At 33.0% G+C, this 16,449-nt stretch overlaps 1 protein-coding gene across 6 annotated transcripts in view; it reads left to right on the top strand.

The window, feature by feature from the left end:
* The window catches only part of LOC118191457 (coiled-coil domain-containing protein AGAP005037-like), a 769,544-nt gene that overhangs the window by 21,728 nt on the left and 731,367 nt on the right, over positions 1 to 16,449 (top strand). Inside the window, exon 1 of one of the 6 annotated variants that reach the window (XM_085811560.1) lies at positions 7,646 to 7,767. The exons of the other annotated variants lie outside the window; for them this stretch is intronic. The gene's annotated coding sequence lies outside the window, so the exon portion shown is untranslated. Of the gene's footprint in view, positions 1 to 7,645; positions 7,768 to 16,449 lie in introns of those variants that run through there. 6 annotated transcript variants of the gene reach the window in all.

Genomic DNA, 16,449 nt, shown 5'->3' with positions numbered 1-16,449 from the left:
AAATCGATTGATTCCCGATAAGCCATGTTGTGTTTTTACGATTAAGCATTTAAATTAACTGTTATATTTTCCCCCTGAATCTTTTGCTTAAATTCTTAGACTTCCATTCTGCAGAACAGAAAGTAGTATATTATTTCCGAAGTTATGGGATCTTAACCATTAAAAGAAGTTCCCACCAGCTGCCGAGTGGTAAAGTCTCTGTACACTGGTAGTTCGGTTAGAGATTCGAATTCCGCAATGGGCGTTTTCGTGGTTTTCCTCATGTGTAACGTATACACCAGCCATTTTCCTGTAGAAAGTCCTCCACGAAGGCACCCCTCCCCTTAGGCAAATAGCGCTCGAGGCTTTGCGGTAATAGCATAAACCAAAACGCTCAAAAGAAGTGTGTTTTAATGGATACGATACGGTCAGCTGAATATGGTCAACAAAACAAGAAAAGGTTGGAACTATTTATCAGCGGGAAGTTCGAGCCTGTGAAAACCCAGTCAGAAAATAAAGAAGCTTCCGTTTATCGTTTCAATTACTTTTGGCTTTAAATAGTCATTGCCGCCGGGAATCAATTAAAAAAAAGTTCATTACAGTTGCTGATGGTAATTAAATCGGCTTCAACGTTAAGAAAAGATTCAGGATGAAAACTGCTCTTCTTTACGTTATTTTATTCATCATTAAAAAGCTATCCAAATTTTACTGTTGCTTTTTTAATTTGATGTTTTATAGCTAAGAAATTATTTATTTTTCAATTTTATTTGAAATTATTATTTCTTCTAATTCTTATTTATTATTTATAAATTATTATTCTTATTTCATTAGAATGATTATGCTATTTCACATTTTCATTTAAATAATTTGGTATTATTTAGAATATTTTAATTTAACGCTAGTGAGACATTTTGAGCTTAAGTCCGAAGAATTTAAGATTCCAAAACTATTAATAAACTCACTAATACACCAAACCAACAGGCTGGATTTAGCTGGTTTTGTTGGGATATCTTCCCAAAAGAAATTAACTGTGAGAAATAAGACTAAAGCAAGTAAAATGAAATTAAATATGTATAAAGTGACACATCCAAAATTAAAAGCACATAACTAAATAGAATCACCTTTAATGTTTTATTGCGCTTATAAAGATTAAATTCAGATTACGTTGTCAGTCATAGAAGGGTACAAATATTATCCCGTCGACTGTCAAAGTTGGCTACCATGCAGATGGTGGTGATGTCAAATTTGCGCCAATCGTTCCTACAGAAATTTTAAGGAATTAATCTGTATTTAGTAAACAATCTGTATTTGAACCGCTCCATTCCTATGCCTCGTGGAAAGCTTTTCGTCAATTTCTACAATTTTACTATACCCTCCTCATCGAAATTCTGCTTAGAACGCTATGAGCACAAAGTTCATGCAAGTAATTGTTCCAATTTATTAACTGCTTTTTGGTCATATTCAGCTGATGGTATAGTATCTACATTTTTTATGGTAGAATTCCAAATTTGGAAATAACTCACCGCTTGCTTTACTGTAAAAGAAGAAGTCCCAAATTTTAATTATCTTTTTTAGAACTGCAAGGGAAAAACACAGAACTGACAGTTAATAGTATTTACATGTTATCGCAACCACCTTAGTAGAAATCGCCAAATTTTCAGAATGTGTCAAACTCTGTCAACTATGCGCATAACCAACCATTCTTCAGCAATATTACAGTCACAGTCCTTCACACACAATCCTTTAGTCACACAATCTTTCAGTCATCACAATCCTTCAGTCAAGCAACGTCGCCAATTTCTGATGTGTGCTTTTGGTTGTATTCCAAGTTCGAATTTTTAAACAAATCGTCATATATTTTGCCCTTAACTTAATTTTAAAATCTTTCTAAAGGGAACAACGAGGAGGCGCATTTGTTGCCGAGGCTTCCACGTTGCCGAGTCTCTGCAGACTCGGTTGTTCATCAGATGCTCTGATGTTTTTTAAGCGAAAACAGATCTCTGTGTATTTGAGAATAGTGAAAAAAATACAGAAATTCTTGGAGACAAATTTAAGCGTTTTATTCTTTTAATGCATTAAGCTATCCTTATTTAATAATTAAAAGTTGCATTTAATCTGCTAAGATATATTTTCTTTCTTAATAATGTATATTTAGTGACTTACAGTGGATATGGATAGCCTGAGAATCTTTTCGAAAAACATTCTTGTGAACCACCATCTTTCACCTGATAACTTTTGCCTTTTCATCTGTAAAAATTCGCCAAATTTCTCCAAGCTGGTTGAGTTAATACGTAAGAACCTCAAAATAGCATACCTTAAAAACACGTAATATTTGTACATTATTAAAAATTTCGGAATCAGTTCAAAATCAGGATTAGCTTGTAACTTTTAAAACCTGTTTTTAAAACTTTATAAGATTTAGGATCTGTTTTCAGAACCATATGGGACTAATAAGACTATAATAAGTTCGAATTAAGGTACTTATGTATCTGGCCAGTTTGCTTCACCTGACGCAGGTCAGCGATTTTTACGGTTAAAAAAACAACAATTACGTCTTATTGTAAAATATTTTATGTTAGATACATACATATTACTACATATATAGTCTAAGTTTCAGTTCAGTACTGTCCTGTTATCAGGACCGGGATCAGAAATGTATGTGTGTATGCATGCATGTGTTCATATATACATGCATATATGTAAGTACAAATGCATGTCTGTGTATACATATAATGGATGTACAAACAAACACACGTTCATACATTTCTGAATCTGGTCTCGATGACAGAACCCTAAGTTCCTATATACTTATATCCAAAATGAAATCAGTAAAGCTAGTTACAAACGGGTTTTTGTTGTGGTGGAAATTTCGTAGCAATCGCTTTGAGAAAGAATTCGAAGCATTGTTCGTTTAGCGATTTTATGACAAAATAATGTATTTATGCGGAAATGTCACCTATCTTTCTTCTATTTTAGGAAACTCCTACGAGCATAAATTTTAAAATCGAGTTTAAGACAGAAAATAATCATAATTTTTCTACAAAAACCGTTGGAACTTGCAATGCAACAAAAAGAACGCATACGAAAATAGCGATATTGGAAACTGAAAAAATGTTTCAAGAGCATGATTTCCTGAATAATTGTTATGCGCTTGGTTATGAGAATTGAGTGCATTCTAAAGCTTTAGCGATTTCTACTAAGGTGTGTGATAATACGTAGTACCCTATTTTGTTAATAAGAAAGATCAACTGACAGAATGAGGATTGATTTTACTGGCCAGAAGAACTATACTGATATGAAATTGTTAAAGAGCTGGAAGTTTACTTTGCTTTAATTCTTCTCTACAGAGAAGGGGAATCATAAACTATGCAATAATCTAATTTGAATATTTTAAATGTAGCTAACAAAAATACTTTATAATGAAAATAAGAATTATGATTCCATTTCAATTGCTAAATAACTAATAACGCTAAAGTACTCTTGAATATTGATTTTTACGTTATTGATGCCTTAGAGGTGAAAGTTGCTTAAGGACTTAAAAACAGAAGAGAACATTCAAGATATTGCGAAAAGTTTGAGATAAGCTGGCACATATTGCTTTATATCTAGCTGTTGATTCATCTTTGGATCCCAATATTTTCGTAAAGAGGGGCTTAAGGATAAATAAACCGTTGAGAGTAAGAAGGTCTTGCCATTCTGCAAAACCATGCATTTGTAAATTGTTGGAATTTAGATGGAACGAACAGCTGTTTACTAGTATCTTTTCTAAGAGCTGTAAAAGCATTTCAGATTTAAAAATAGCAGATGAATCTCATCCAAATGTATTTGTTAAATTTAAACTGGCCGTTGAGCAATTATGTAGCAAATCGTCTACACCGTACTGGCATCCTAACAATCCGAACTCTTCTTTGTGTGGAGAAGATGAAGAAATAAACAAAAGTTACATTATGAGATGCTTGGCATTGCGTGATGTTTCCAAGGTTGTGGGACAGCGGAGCACTAAAAGCCTGATCAAATATTGACTTTTTCTTTTTTTGCGTTTCGTGTATTCTTAATTGTAAAATGTTACTTTTTTCTCTTGCCATTGGAAATAAATCAACTAAAACAACTACCTCAGGTATTTCAGTCATTAATTAACTTGTTTCAGCTTTCATTTCTAATATACAGTTAGTCACAAAAGTCTGCGTACAGACTAAAATTAAAAAAACACTTAAAGCATAGAAAAATGTATTTTAATCATTGCATTTTTTTCTTCTATTAGCTAATATTGTAAGCTTAAATAAAAAGTAAATAATATCAGTGTAATACTTTTTACATTTTTTCAAAAATATATTTTGTCGAAAGAACTAAGAAATTCCTTCCAATAAATCTGCGTACACTTTCAAAAAAAAAAAAAAAAAAAAAAAAAAAGCAAAATATAAGTTTTTTACGTCTGGGCATTGACTGAACTAGTTTTTCAGTGTCATCCGACGTAAATTTCGCCCATTCGTCCTGCAATTTACTAATTAGCTCATTTAACGACGTAATATTGTGTGTTTCGAATTCGTTTTTCCAATTTTGCCCATAAATGTTCGATTGGATTGAGGTCTGGTGACTGTGGAGGAGTACGCAACTGTATTGGAGTGTGATAGAGGAGATATTCCTTCACAATGTTAGCTGTATGTTTCGGGTCGTTGTCTTCTTGGAAAATAAAGGTATTAGAAAGCTTTAAATTTCGGACACTGATTTTTCTTCAGAATATCCAGGTAAACATACTTATCCATGACTTTATCAATAATGTGAAAATTTTCAACTCCTTTCGATGACATACACCCCCATACTATCACACCGCCAGCTCCCTGTTTGACAGTTGGATTTAAATTTCTCAGATTCAGTTCTGTTCTTGGTTTTCTCCATACAATAGGGTGGCCATTAACTTTAAATATTGTAAATTTACTTTCATGTGACCAAATTATATTGTTCCAGAAGTCCTGCGAAGAGTTTGAATGTGTTTTGGCAAAAGCAATTCTTTTCTTTCTATTTGTCTCGGAAATGTATGGCTTAGACCTAGGTTTGCGTCCATGATAATCGGCCTTTCGCAGCACTTTTCGTTAAGTTTCAGGAGAAATTTCCTTGCTAGTTAAAAAAATTTCTTTTGCAATGCTTGCAACAGAAAAGTTAGGATTTTGTTTAATTCGTAAAAGAGTTTTTCTTTCTTCTCTCTGCGTTAGCTTCTTCGGTCTCCCACATCTTGGTTTTACAGCAAGACTACCAGTGTCGAGATAGTTTTGAATAACTCTTTGCACACTAGAAAATGGTTTTCCAATGGTTTTATCAATATAACGAAGAGTTTTACCTTCATCTCTCAATTTGATAATTAGTTGTCTCGTAACTAAAGGAATTTCTTTATTGGTTGTCATTTTCGTCAAAGAAAATAGAAATAACAACTTCCAAGCAACGTGAAATTCGCTTCGGAAGTCAATGACCTTGAAAGTGTAACCTTCTCTGCATTCTCAAGTTTGAAGTTTAAAAGTTAGATCCGCCTCCTTCGCGTTGTACGCAAACTTTATTAGCTTTGATTTCTGGCCACTTATCTTTTAAAAATTAGTGTGCATAAATTATTAGATATGAAAATATTACAGTTAAATAATTTCAAAGTCTCTTTTTGAAACTAAATATTTAAAAAATAAAACTTTAAGAAACTACCCTTTTTGCACTTGATCAGGAATTGATCAAGAAGTTAAGGAAGATTATCAAGTTAAAGAAGATCCTGATCAAGAAAAGAAATTGCATGTTGACTTAAAAAACAAAGTTAATGTATGCAATGCTTATAACCATAATCATTAGAGATATCAAATCTAGTGGTGCTAAAATCTTAAGTGTGGAGCTTATTTGCTTAAATTTGCTATTTTTACTGCTGAAATCGTTTTGGGGCTATTTTCAGTAATGAACTTCCTTTTTTTTTGACAGTATTGTGTTACGTTATTAGTTATTATACCAACACCGTTTATCGACAGACTGTTGGGCATACTTATTTGTTTTGCGAATGCCTTCTTTTTGTTTTCTCGAAGAGAAGAGAAAACTCGGAAAAGTAACGATGAAAACACCATTAACTGTAATGAACACAACATTAATGCCGAAAAGAAGGTACATAATATAGGTTTCCTTAATTCATATACTGATATTAACGAATTTAATGATGATTCCTTTGATGTGGATATAGACAGTGACACCGATCTCCTCGAAGTTTCTAACGAAGCTTTTGATAATAATCTTCTTAATTTGAATATTGATAGTGACATTGACCTCATCGACCTTTTTGCCAGAGATTTCGATAATAATCCCAGTGATGTACACAATATCAGTGATGAAAATCAATTTAATTACCTCCATCATGAAATAGAAAAGGATTTTAATTTTCCAAAACTTGATAACTCAGGTAATCAAACAGGCATGAGTAGCAGTATAACCATCTTGAATCAGGAAGAACTCAGTTTGAATGCCTCTATTAAATCATTGGATGCTGAATGCATTGTATCGCATAACGATCTTGGAGCACAAGGGGACATCGATTTTGGTAATCTCATTAACACAAATAATGAACCAGAAATGAATGGCAAAGTGTATCAAGTAGACAGAATAGAACTGAAGCCAGTTCAAGATTTTCAGGAACGCCTCGTCGATATCGTCATTGATACCGTCGCTGTTATCTACGTTGATAACGAGTATACTCAACATCCATCATCGGATCCTAGCAGGCGTTTCAGACTTTCAAACCTAAGAAAAAATATTACTGAAATATTTTTGCTTTAAAAAATTAAAAATAAACATAACAGTTTAAAGCATCATTTCAAGATCTGAGATAAGTTCACATAATTTCAGTTTATATTCGTCATAAATTTGTTCGCCATGACACCAATTTCATTGACTGACTTAAAATTTCACATTAACTTTCAATGTGCAATTTAAAGTCAAAGAAGATCCTGATCAAGAAGTTAAGGAAGATCTTTTGGTGTTCTTCGTATTAAAGAATTGGTTTAAAGGTAATTGATCAGGAATTGCTTATATATATTAAACGAATGTACGCGTATATGGCTTGTTTAGAGAACCTGAAGATTACATCATGGTAAAAGAGATCATGCTCTAATGAGAGTTACAGATTAGACAAATTTTACATTAAATTGATTTTACATTAAATTCTGACTATACCTTATGTGAGGTTCTGTTACACTGCGCATATAAACAACCTCGTCAGAATATGTATTTGTTCTGTTGTACTGGCTTGACAGAGTTGTTTGCTTACAAAATATTTTGCTTAAAGTTTTCAAGGGAGTATTATACGCATTATTCTATTTTTGGATGAAGAGCAACGTCACTTTTCAGAGAATGCTAATAAAAATCTCCCACCATCCAAGAATAAGTAAGGCTGCTTTATCTGATCAAAACAGAGCTAAATAATAAAAGCTTTTTGTTTTCTGAATAAACAGAGTCGACAAAGGTATAGAGGTATTTTACATCAAATTCTTTTCTTCTGAGAAATTTCGAAGCATCGGCATTTTCTGAGAAGGGGAAGGAAAAGGCTAAACATCCGGAGATCTCATTTTTGTGGAAGCTTTTTTCACTGTGACCGCCGTTTCTTTCCTCCCCCCCCCCATATCGATCGCAGCATTCGTTTATAGCGAGTGGGCGTTATTTCTACTTATCTCGTGGAGTAAACAGCTTCGTTCAGAGATTCCTGTGGAATGTGGAGGCAGAACTGTTGCCCTTCTTGCTGGTTTCAGGTGCGCCCCTTGGCGGCTATAATGCAAAGTATGTAGTCTGCCTAATCTATTCATCTGTTGTTCGTCGCCAAAATGGAAGAACGTTTGCATCGGTCTCTGATATATCGGCATTCTTCACGTTTATAACGTTAGTTAACCATAACTATGACTGTAAAAGGAACTTTAATTTTGCGATTTTTCGCTTTTGCCGATATGTTTCGTATTCATGTGAATTAGAAAAGCTTTTAGCTGGTTAATTGAATGAATATTTAGAAAATTCTTCCTCATGTTAGAAATAATCTAGCATCTAGGTACGTTGCTGAAACCATGGATAGGATGATCATGCTCGTTTCTCGAGAAATTGTCGAAAGTAGTTTTTATAATGTTCTACCAATAAAAAACTGCATTAATTTTAATAATATACCATAATTTAATTCGGTTTGCAATAATTAAAATTCCTTTTAGAGAAACGTTTAAAATGAATTTGTAATTCTGAGAATATAAATTGATCAATGCAATTTCCAATAAATAACTGGATACAAAATAATGATAGAACTGGAAAATTAATTATTATAAAAATTGGAATTAAAAGAAATTTTTAAGTGATTTAATACCATTTCGTCTCTGATTTGTAGACATACTGTATTGTCATTAAGGGAATTTATATTTAGTGTTTTATTGCACTCCATTGTAAATATTTTTAAAATAATCATACATAATGTACTCTGAAACTGAAAACAATAACACGGAATATTTCATATATTTGCCTTTTTCTTATAAGTAAAATGACGTAGCACTGTTAGAAAAGATTAAATCAGTAACATTAAATACTATATACTATATTAAGTTCAAATTGGAGATATTTTTACTTTGCTAGCTAATTTTTTATTTTCCTGTTTCAATCTGCCTTCTTTCCGTTAACTCTCACAGATAAATTAACAATTGAATAAAAGAAGTTAGGTGCAGATTAAATGAATGAGGTTGATTTGAGTGATTGATAGACTGACAACTGCGACATTTGTGCCTGAATACGAATAAGTATCTCGTTCCTATTTTGTTATTGAAGTGATCTTTTGACAGCATATTAAAATTAACATTTGTAGTTAATTCATATTGGACGTGAAAACTTGTACTCGCCGCAGTTAAGTCAATTTAAATTTACCCACTAAAGGGTCATCCAGCCCTAAATTAGAAGTAATCGTTTTGGAAGTAAAGTAAAGTGAGAATCAGGGCTACTCCAGCAGGTACTTAGCTATATACTGAAAGTATATAACTATTTCTAGTATTTTATCGAAAGCCGAGAAATTTCCTGTTTAAATATTTATTCACAGCAACATTCAACTTAATTTTTAAATCGTAACAAACTCGGGTTAACTAGTAATAAACTCAGGTTAAAAATAAATTTAAGGAGCTATGTTCTACCATTCTTGTTTATTTAAAATTTGGTTTAATATTTACATTGAAAATTCGTCTTTTATTTTACTTAAAAAGTTTAAAATTTTCCACTCATTTCATATCAGAGTATATATTAAAAGAACGCTAACTTTGTTCTTTTTTTTCTGCAAGGCTCTATGTAAATATCCAAATTTATTTAAATTCCTGTTTATTTCATGTTTCTTTGAAGTACTTAGGGCCCACCAGCGGCCGAGCGGTAAACACTGGAAGTTCGGTCCGAGGTTTGAATCCCGAGAACGGGCTGGCTGCATGGGCGTTTTCGTGGTTTTCCCCATGTGTAACGTGTATACGAGCCAGTTTTCCTTAGAAAGTCCTCCACGATGGCATCCCTCCCTTTAGGCAGATAGCCCTTGTGTGCTTTGCCATAACTGAATAATCCACTAATCCTTTGAAGTACTTATATTTTCACTTAAAAATATGCTTAAATTCGACAGGCAAGTGTGATAAAAGTGCTGTTCTGTGGGCCCCATAGTTAAATATAGTAAAATTTATGCTCACTATAAAAAAATAATGTGCTTTGACTTCTGTGTGATAAAATTGATCTAGATATTTAATTTTAAAATTTGACATCTTTTTTCGGTTTGCTTTGAGAGGTCGGCTTAGATAAATTAAAGTAAATAATTTGAGGTTGAATTTTTTTCCCACTTAAAATGCCCAGTTAAGCTCTGAGGAAGGTTTTAAGCCTTTAACAATCATGTAACGTTTTTCGGAAAGATATGATGTCACTTACTTCATTGTTATCTTGAGTGGATTTCTTTCTTTTGATTATTGATTCTTTCCTGCATTTTTATAACAATACACGCATTCTATGTGACTTCAAGATACAGATTTCTTTTTCCTCTGCAAGGAACGAATATATTATTGCTAGCAGTAAATGAAATGAATATATGGAAAGAACTTCAAAGCTGAATACATTTGCATAACAGAATATAAAACAGTGCTGAAATGAATGGAATTTAGAGATAAAGTAAAATACTTATCTAGATTCTGTTATTTTCCTTCCATTCTGAGCGATTTACGGCATATTTTATAAAAGATTTAAAACTGGCTTATATTTAACTTTGAAAAGAAAAGTTACAACTGCTGTAAACTAATATAATCTAAGGTTAAAATTTTTAATGGAATTTTTTGCACATAATTTCAAAGGAAACATTTAAAAAATAAAATATTTCCCTATTTACAGCAATTTAACAAAAAAGTCTCATAAAACTCGGAGATATAAGAATACCGTATGATTAATACCTGCTGAATGGGGAGGGGGCTGATGAAATTGAAAGCTGCAAAGAAGTATGTGACTGAAAGAAATTTAACAGAAAAATTCACAAAGTAGGTAATAGCAGAATAATGGGTCTGAAAGCAGATTGATACTGAATGTTACAGCTAAAATTGAAGGAAACATGATAGCATAGATTAAAGGCAGTAGAATTAAGCCAATGATAGTAATTCCGGTACTTTTCCGTTTTGCCGGCGCAAACGATAAAGTCGCCAATAATGGTACAGCTAATGCCAAAGGGAGTAGCTTCGCTGGTAACCTTTTACACTTCATTTTCAAAACAAGTCGCAGCCATTTCTTACCAGATTGAATACTGGCATACAACTGCATAGAATATTTACAAAGATAATCAAATTTTATGCCCTAAGAGCATTCGCGGTAATTAAGTCAATTAGGATGCAATTACACCACTCACCCGAAGGCGAAAATATAGAAATGCAAAATCAAGTGTTAAATTTATCAATTCTAATGAGAATGCACTAGCGAAGTAAAGCACTACGGTTTTATATAATTTCTCAGTAAGCTATTCGTACGAATTGAAATAATTCTTGCATTTAAACTTGTATTCAAAATTAAGATTTAACTTCAAATTAATGTAGATAATTACTGAGAGAATTATATTTTTGTATCGTAGTTCAAGTGAGATGAGATCACTTGGGGTCACGTTATACGAACCGGCGAATCAGGATGTTGAACCATGATAGCATAGTAAATTCTTAATGTCTTTTTACAAATTTATTGTCTTTATTTATTGGCATTTTACAAAATTATAAACCATATTAAAATGTTTATGCCTTCAAAAATAAAGAATTCTTAGAACTAACATTTGTTAACATTTTTTATGTGTATACTGTATGTTGTCGCCGACAAAGTCAGATTGGCGAGACTTGCGCCGGCGAAACGGAAAAGTACCGTAATTCCTCATAATTTAATACAAAACTGGTGAAACATAAAACGTTTTTTTTCTTGTTTTGTTATGTAATCTTTATAACAATTAAATTTTCAATTCTACTATCAAATTAAAAGAGAAGAATACAAGATATATGTTAACGATTTCCGAAATCCATTTTTTCCAAAATGAAAAACTGAACAGCTTTTTATCAGTTAGGTAGTGAAAATATATTACATATTTTTTGAGAAAATCTGGAGGGATATCTTTTCACTTCACTGTGTCAGCGAATGCTTTAAAGGATCATCTGAATTCGAGGCTTTCTAGAAGAGTGGCATTTGTCGCTGCGGGCAAATAAATCCTCGACATTCGAAAAAGCGAATTTTTAAGAATTCGAGAATTTTCGATCTTAGCAAAATGATTTAAAGTAAGGTAGCGTTAATGGAATTTCCTTTTGAACTAACACCGTTAAGTATCAACCAACTTGATAGAAATCGCGTTTAACTTCGCTTTTATACTTTTTTCTCAAAAGCATTTCCTAGAATTTCTATTTCTTCATTCATTTCTAGTGGGATAAGAATTTATTCTTAGCAATACAAGTACAAATATATTTTTAAAATGCTTAAAATTTCTCCCGTTTTCTCAATGAAGAGTTCAGGATTTCTTGAAATCTTTTTGGATGTCTGGAAGTAAATAACACCGTAAAGTAAATATTATTAATTAATAATAATAAATTATTTATTATTATTAATAATAATAATAAATAATAATCATTTGCTTTCATAATATCATTTTAAAGCTTTTTCTTTTATATTAATTGAAAGATCAATATGTTAATTAATAGTTTCAGTAATATGATTTTAAATCGGAATCATGTCTTTAAAAAAATGGCAAAATTATAATTGTTCAAGCATTTTTATAACTTCATTATGCCAGAGAGTGCAAGGTCAGCAAGAAATAAACTTCCCACTTCAGAGGGTTCTAGAATGCGTTCTAATGGCCCAAGTGAGATAAAATTTGACCTACAGATAATTCAAATAATGCGTTTGAAATCTATTAAATAAAAGATTTTATTACAAATTCCGCAGATAAGTAGCGCTATAACACAATTGGTGTTTATTTGCATATATTGAAAATGCAAATTATCATTTGCGTTGCACCTCATGCCTATTAGTATTATTCTTTGGGTAAAAAGAAGGCGGATTCTGCATGAACGTTATCAATTTCTCTGCCCATAAGGCCTACGTCGCAAGAAAACGCGCTTCTGGTTCTACCAGAACCAGCAGAACTGTGCAGAAAAAAATTCCCTAATAGAAAAAAATATAAATATAAATAAAAGAATTCCCTAATATAAAGCAGATACGAAGAGCTCCTATGTCTCCATGTGCCCTACGCAACATGGTAAAGGGACGTGAAACAAGTGGACAACGTGACATTCTTCCAGGTAGAGGAAGAAATCAAATTTAGTCTTACCGTCGAAAATGTGGTCACTGCTGTCGCTGAAGCCAGCAGTCAATCGTCGGATGGTAGTGCGAATGTGCCTGTTGTTTTTCGTGCATTGAATATGCCGTACTCCACTGTACGAAAAATGTTCGGTGGATTTTGAGTTTGAATATCTACAAAATCAAGCCTGTACACTTACTGCAGGAAATGATTTCAGAGGTTCGTAAAACGTTTTTACTTCAGTTTCTTACTAGAATGGTGGTTGATGTCACTTGGCCATGGAATATTCTGTGGATTGACGAAGCGCACACCATTGGACCTATTTCTTTGAAGAGAACTGCAAATGGAATTCAAACCTGTTCCGTCATAGGAAAACAGTATCGTGATATGCTGAGGTATTTTGTAATCTCACAACTTCAAAGCGTGGATGACTTCGAAACATTATTTTGATGCCAGATGGCGCACATTGATTGTGGCGTTTCTATAGAACAATATCTACCGTGAAAGGCCAGCATCTGTACCAGATCTGAAGGACAGCATTCGGAGCAATCTTCTTGATATTCCGGCAGACACACTCCGGTAAGCTGCAGAAAATATGGTTCTGCGATTAGAGCATATTGTTGAACATGAAGGGGGACATGTTGAGCAGTTATTATGCTATTTTTTATATTATTTAACATTTATAGAACATGGTAACTTTTTGTGTATTAAAGTGCCACCTACCGGTGGATTTTTGTACTAATTTTTTATTTGATATATATGAAGCGTATTATTTGAATTATCTGCAGTTCAAATTCTATCTCATTTGGACCAATAGAACGCATTCTAGGGCCATCTGAAGTGGGAATCGTACTTCTTGCTAACCTTGTATTTCAAAATTATTTTAAAAGAAAAGGAATAACGATATTTTTGAGTGCATCAATCGAAATGAGAATTCGAAACTTTGATTGGAAAAAGTGAGTCAAAATCGGATCTGGCAACACTGGTAACTGTAGTTTAAGTGCAAGACAGCAAATTGTCACATAAAACAAGCATTAAAGAAAGATGCCTTAAGTTAAGATGCCCATTTTAGTGATACTGGGTGTCCTAAAATAGACTGAGGATTTTCAAAAACTTATAACTGGGAAAGGGCTAAGGTTAAAAAAATAATTCTTGTGGCAAATTCATGTGACAAGCCATAAATGTTTTGTTCAGTGTAAAACTAAAGTTAAGCGAAATGGAATGAGATTTCTGCTCTAATCAGAACAGTTATTTTTAGTAGGAATTTGTAATATTAGTAACCGAAAGCTAATTACTGGGAACAATTGTAGTAGCGTATTGTGTATTTCGGTAAAATGTGTATTAAAACTTTTCATGGCAACATTTTTCTAAAACTGAAAAGTATTTCTGTGAATGTAAATAAACACTTTCTAAATCAGATTCTAAAAGGTTCGCGAGATTCCAAGTAGTTGCCAAGCCACGTGTTCTGATTTCGTTTAAAAAAGCAATTTCTAGTTATTTCGTAAAGTTTTGATTTATTTTCTACGTGAGACTTTTTTTATGCGGTTAATAGGGACCGCATAAAAAAATACTTTTTAATTGTGCTGCGAAAACTATATTTTAAAGCTACTCGTGAAATTTTGTACAATTTTTTTTTATGCTTTTTCTTTTACGCGGTCTTTATCCACCGCACAAAATCCGGTTCGAATGTATACGTTTGGTGAGGCCAATTGCAAGGAAAAAGGGATGCACGCAAGTAAATGTTATAGCAGTCCTCATATACACAATTTCAATCTTCTACCACGGCTACTGGTTTTTGAGTTATGCGCGGTACATTCATACATACAGTGGCACAAACAATTGAGGATACACCTTACTTTTACTTGATAAATCCAACTTTCAATCGAAATAACACATTAACTAGAAGTGCAAACGTACTTTTATCCTTAGACATAACAAAAGGTTTAATTAACAGTAAAAATAAAGAAAAATCAACGACAAAATTTCTAAAATAAAAATTTTCAGAGGCATTTCAAATAAACATTGTTTGAGCGACTGTACGTACGTGCGGACCTACGAATAGATGTCACAAAAACATCTCTTCAGAATCCATTTAAAATCCATGTTACAATCCGTTTTGGGAAAAAGAGACTTTTATTCTGTCCGTATATGCTGATGGTCACTCAAAAATATCATATTGAACATCAGAGATAGTCATATTTTCTCAGGCTATCGCGTTCACAAAGGACTGAAACCATTTGCTAATTTGGGGTATGTTAGGTTGATGGCGTTGCAACATGCCAACAGCTGGGAAAAGCATAACTAAATAACATGTATTAATTGGGACATTGAATAATTTTTTTGCGGGGGGGGGGAGGGCAATCACCAAATGGTTTAAATTCCGCATTGGTTTCGGAAGAGTTACAACACATTTTAGTTCCTTGTATGAAGTAAACGCAGTATTGTAATCGCGAAAAATTTCGGAACGAAAATATCCCTTTTAACCACTTTCGAATCCACTTGAATGATGTTTTTGAGTGACCCATATACGGACAGAATAAAAGTCTCTTTTTCCCAAAACGGATTGTAACATGGATTTTAAATGGATTCTGAAGAGATGTTTTTGTGACATCTATTCGTAGTTCCGCACGTACGTACAGTCGCTCAAACAATGTTTATTTGAAATGCCTCTGAAAATTTTTATTTTAGAAATTTTGTCGTTGATTTTTCTTTATTTTTACTGTTAATTAAACCTTTTGTTATGTCTAAGGATAAAAGTACGTTTGCACTTCTAGTTAATGTGTTATTTCGATTGAAAGTTGGATTTATCAAGTAAAAGTAAGGTGTATCCTCAATTGTTTGTGCCACTGTATGTATGAATGTACCGCGCATAACTCAAAAACCAGTAGCCGTGGTAGAAGATTGAAATTCTGTATATGAGGACCGCTATAACATTTACTTGCGTGCATCCCTTTTTCCTTGCAATTGGCCACACCAAACGTATACATTCGAACCGGATTTTGTGCGGTGGATAAAGACCGCGTAAAAGAAAAAGCATAAAAAAAAATCGTACAAAATTTCACGAGTAGCTTTAAAATATAGTTTTCGCAGCACAATTAAAAAGTATTTTTTTATGCGGTCCCTATTAACCGCATAAAAATTGTCTCACGTAGAAAATAAATCAAAACTTTACGAAATAACTAGAAATTGCTTTTTTAAACGAAATCAGAACACGTGGCTTGGCAACTACTTGGAATCTCGCGAACCTTTTAGAATCTGATTTAGAAAATACACATGGGAACATTTTTAAATATTTTATTTACATATGCACTTATTATACACATACAAAACTTCAAAACGCATAGCCATTATCCTTCGTGGTCTGACAATGCGGGAATTTTCTTGTGGTAAACTGGTTAACATCGCTTTCGTCACATGAAGATACTACCTCGCACTCGTTTATAGTTGATGTTTTCCAGTTAACATGTAGTCGGTGATCAGTTAGCATGTGGTCGGTGTAGTTTTTCCGACGACTGCTGTTTCACTAGACGCTTGTATATGTCTCGGTAACCTTGTGGTCCGGTGCTTGCTAGGCCTTCAAACCGGACCCTCTTTCCAATAGTATGTCTCGGAAGCGAGATATACAAAATTGAAGCTCTTTTTAGAATTTTGAAGTTCTTTCAGAATTGGCA

Source organism: Stegodyphus dumicola, chromosome 2 (genome assembly GCF_044657685.1).
Source record: "Stegodyphus dumicola isolate Sdum_Otavi_A_Nest chromosome 2, ASM4465768v1".
NCBI lineage: Eukaryota > Metazoa > Arthropoda > Arachnida > Araneae > Eresidae > Stegodyphus > Stegodyphus dumicola.
The sequence above is the reverse complement of the archived record's forward strand: the minus strand, read 5'-3'. Positions and strand labels throughout refer to the sequence as shown.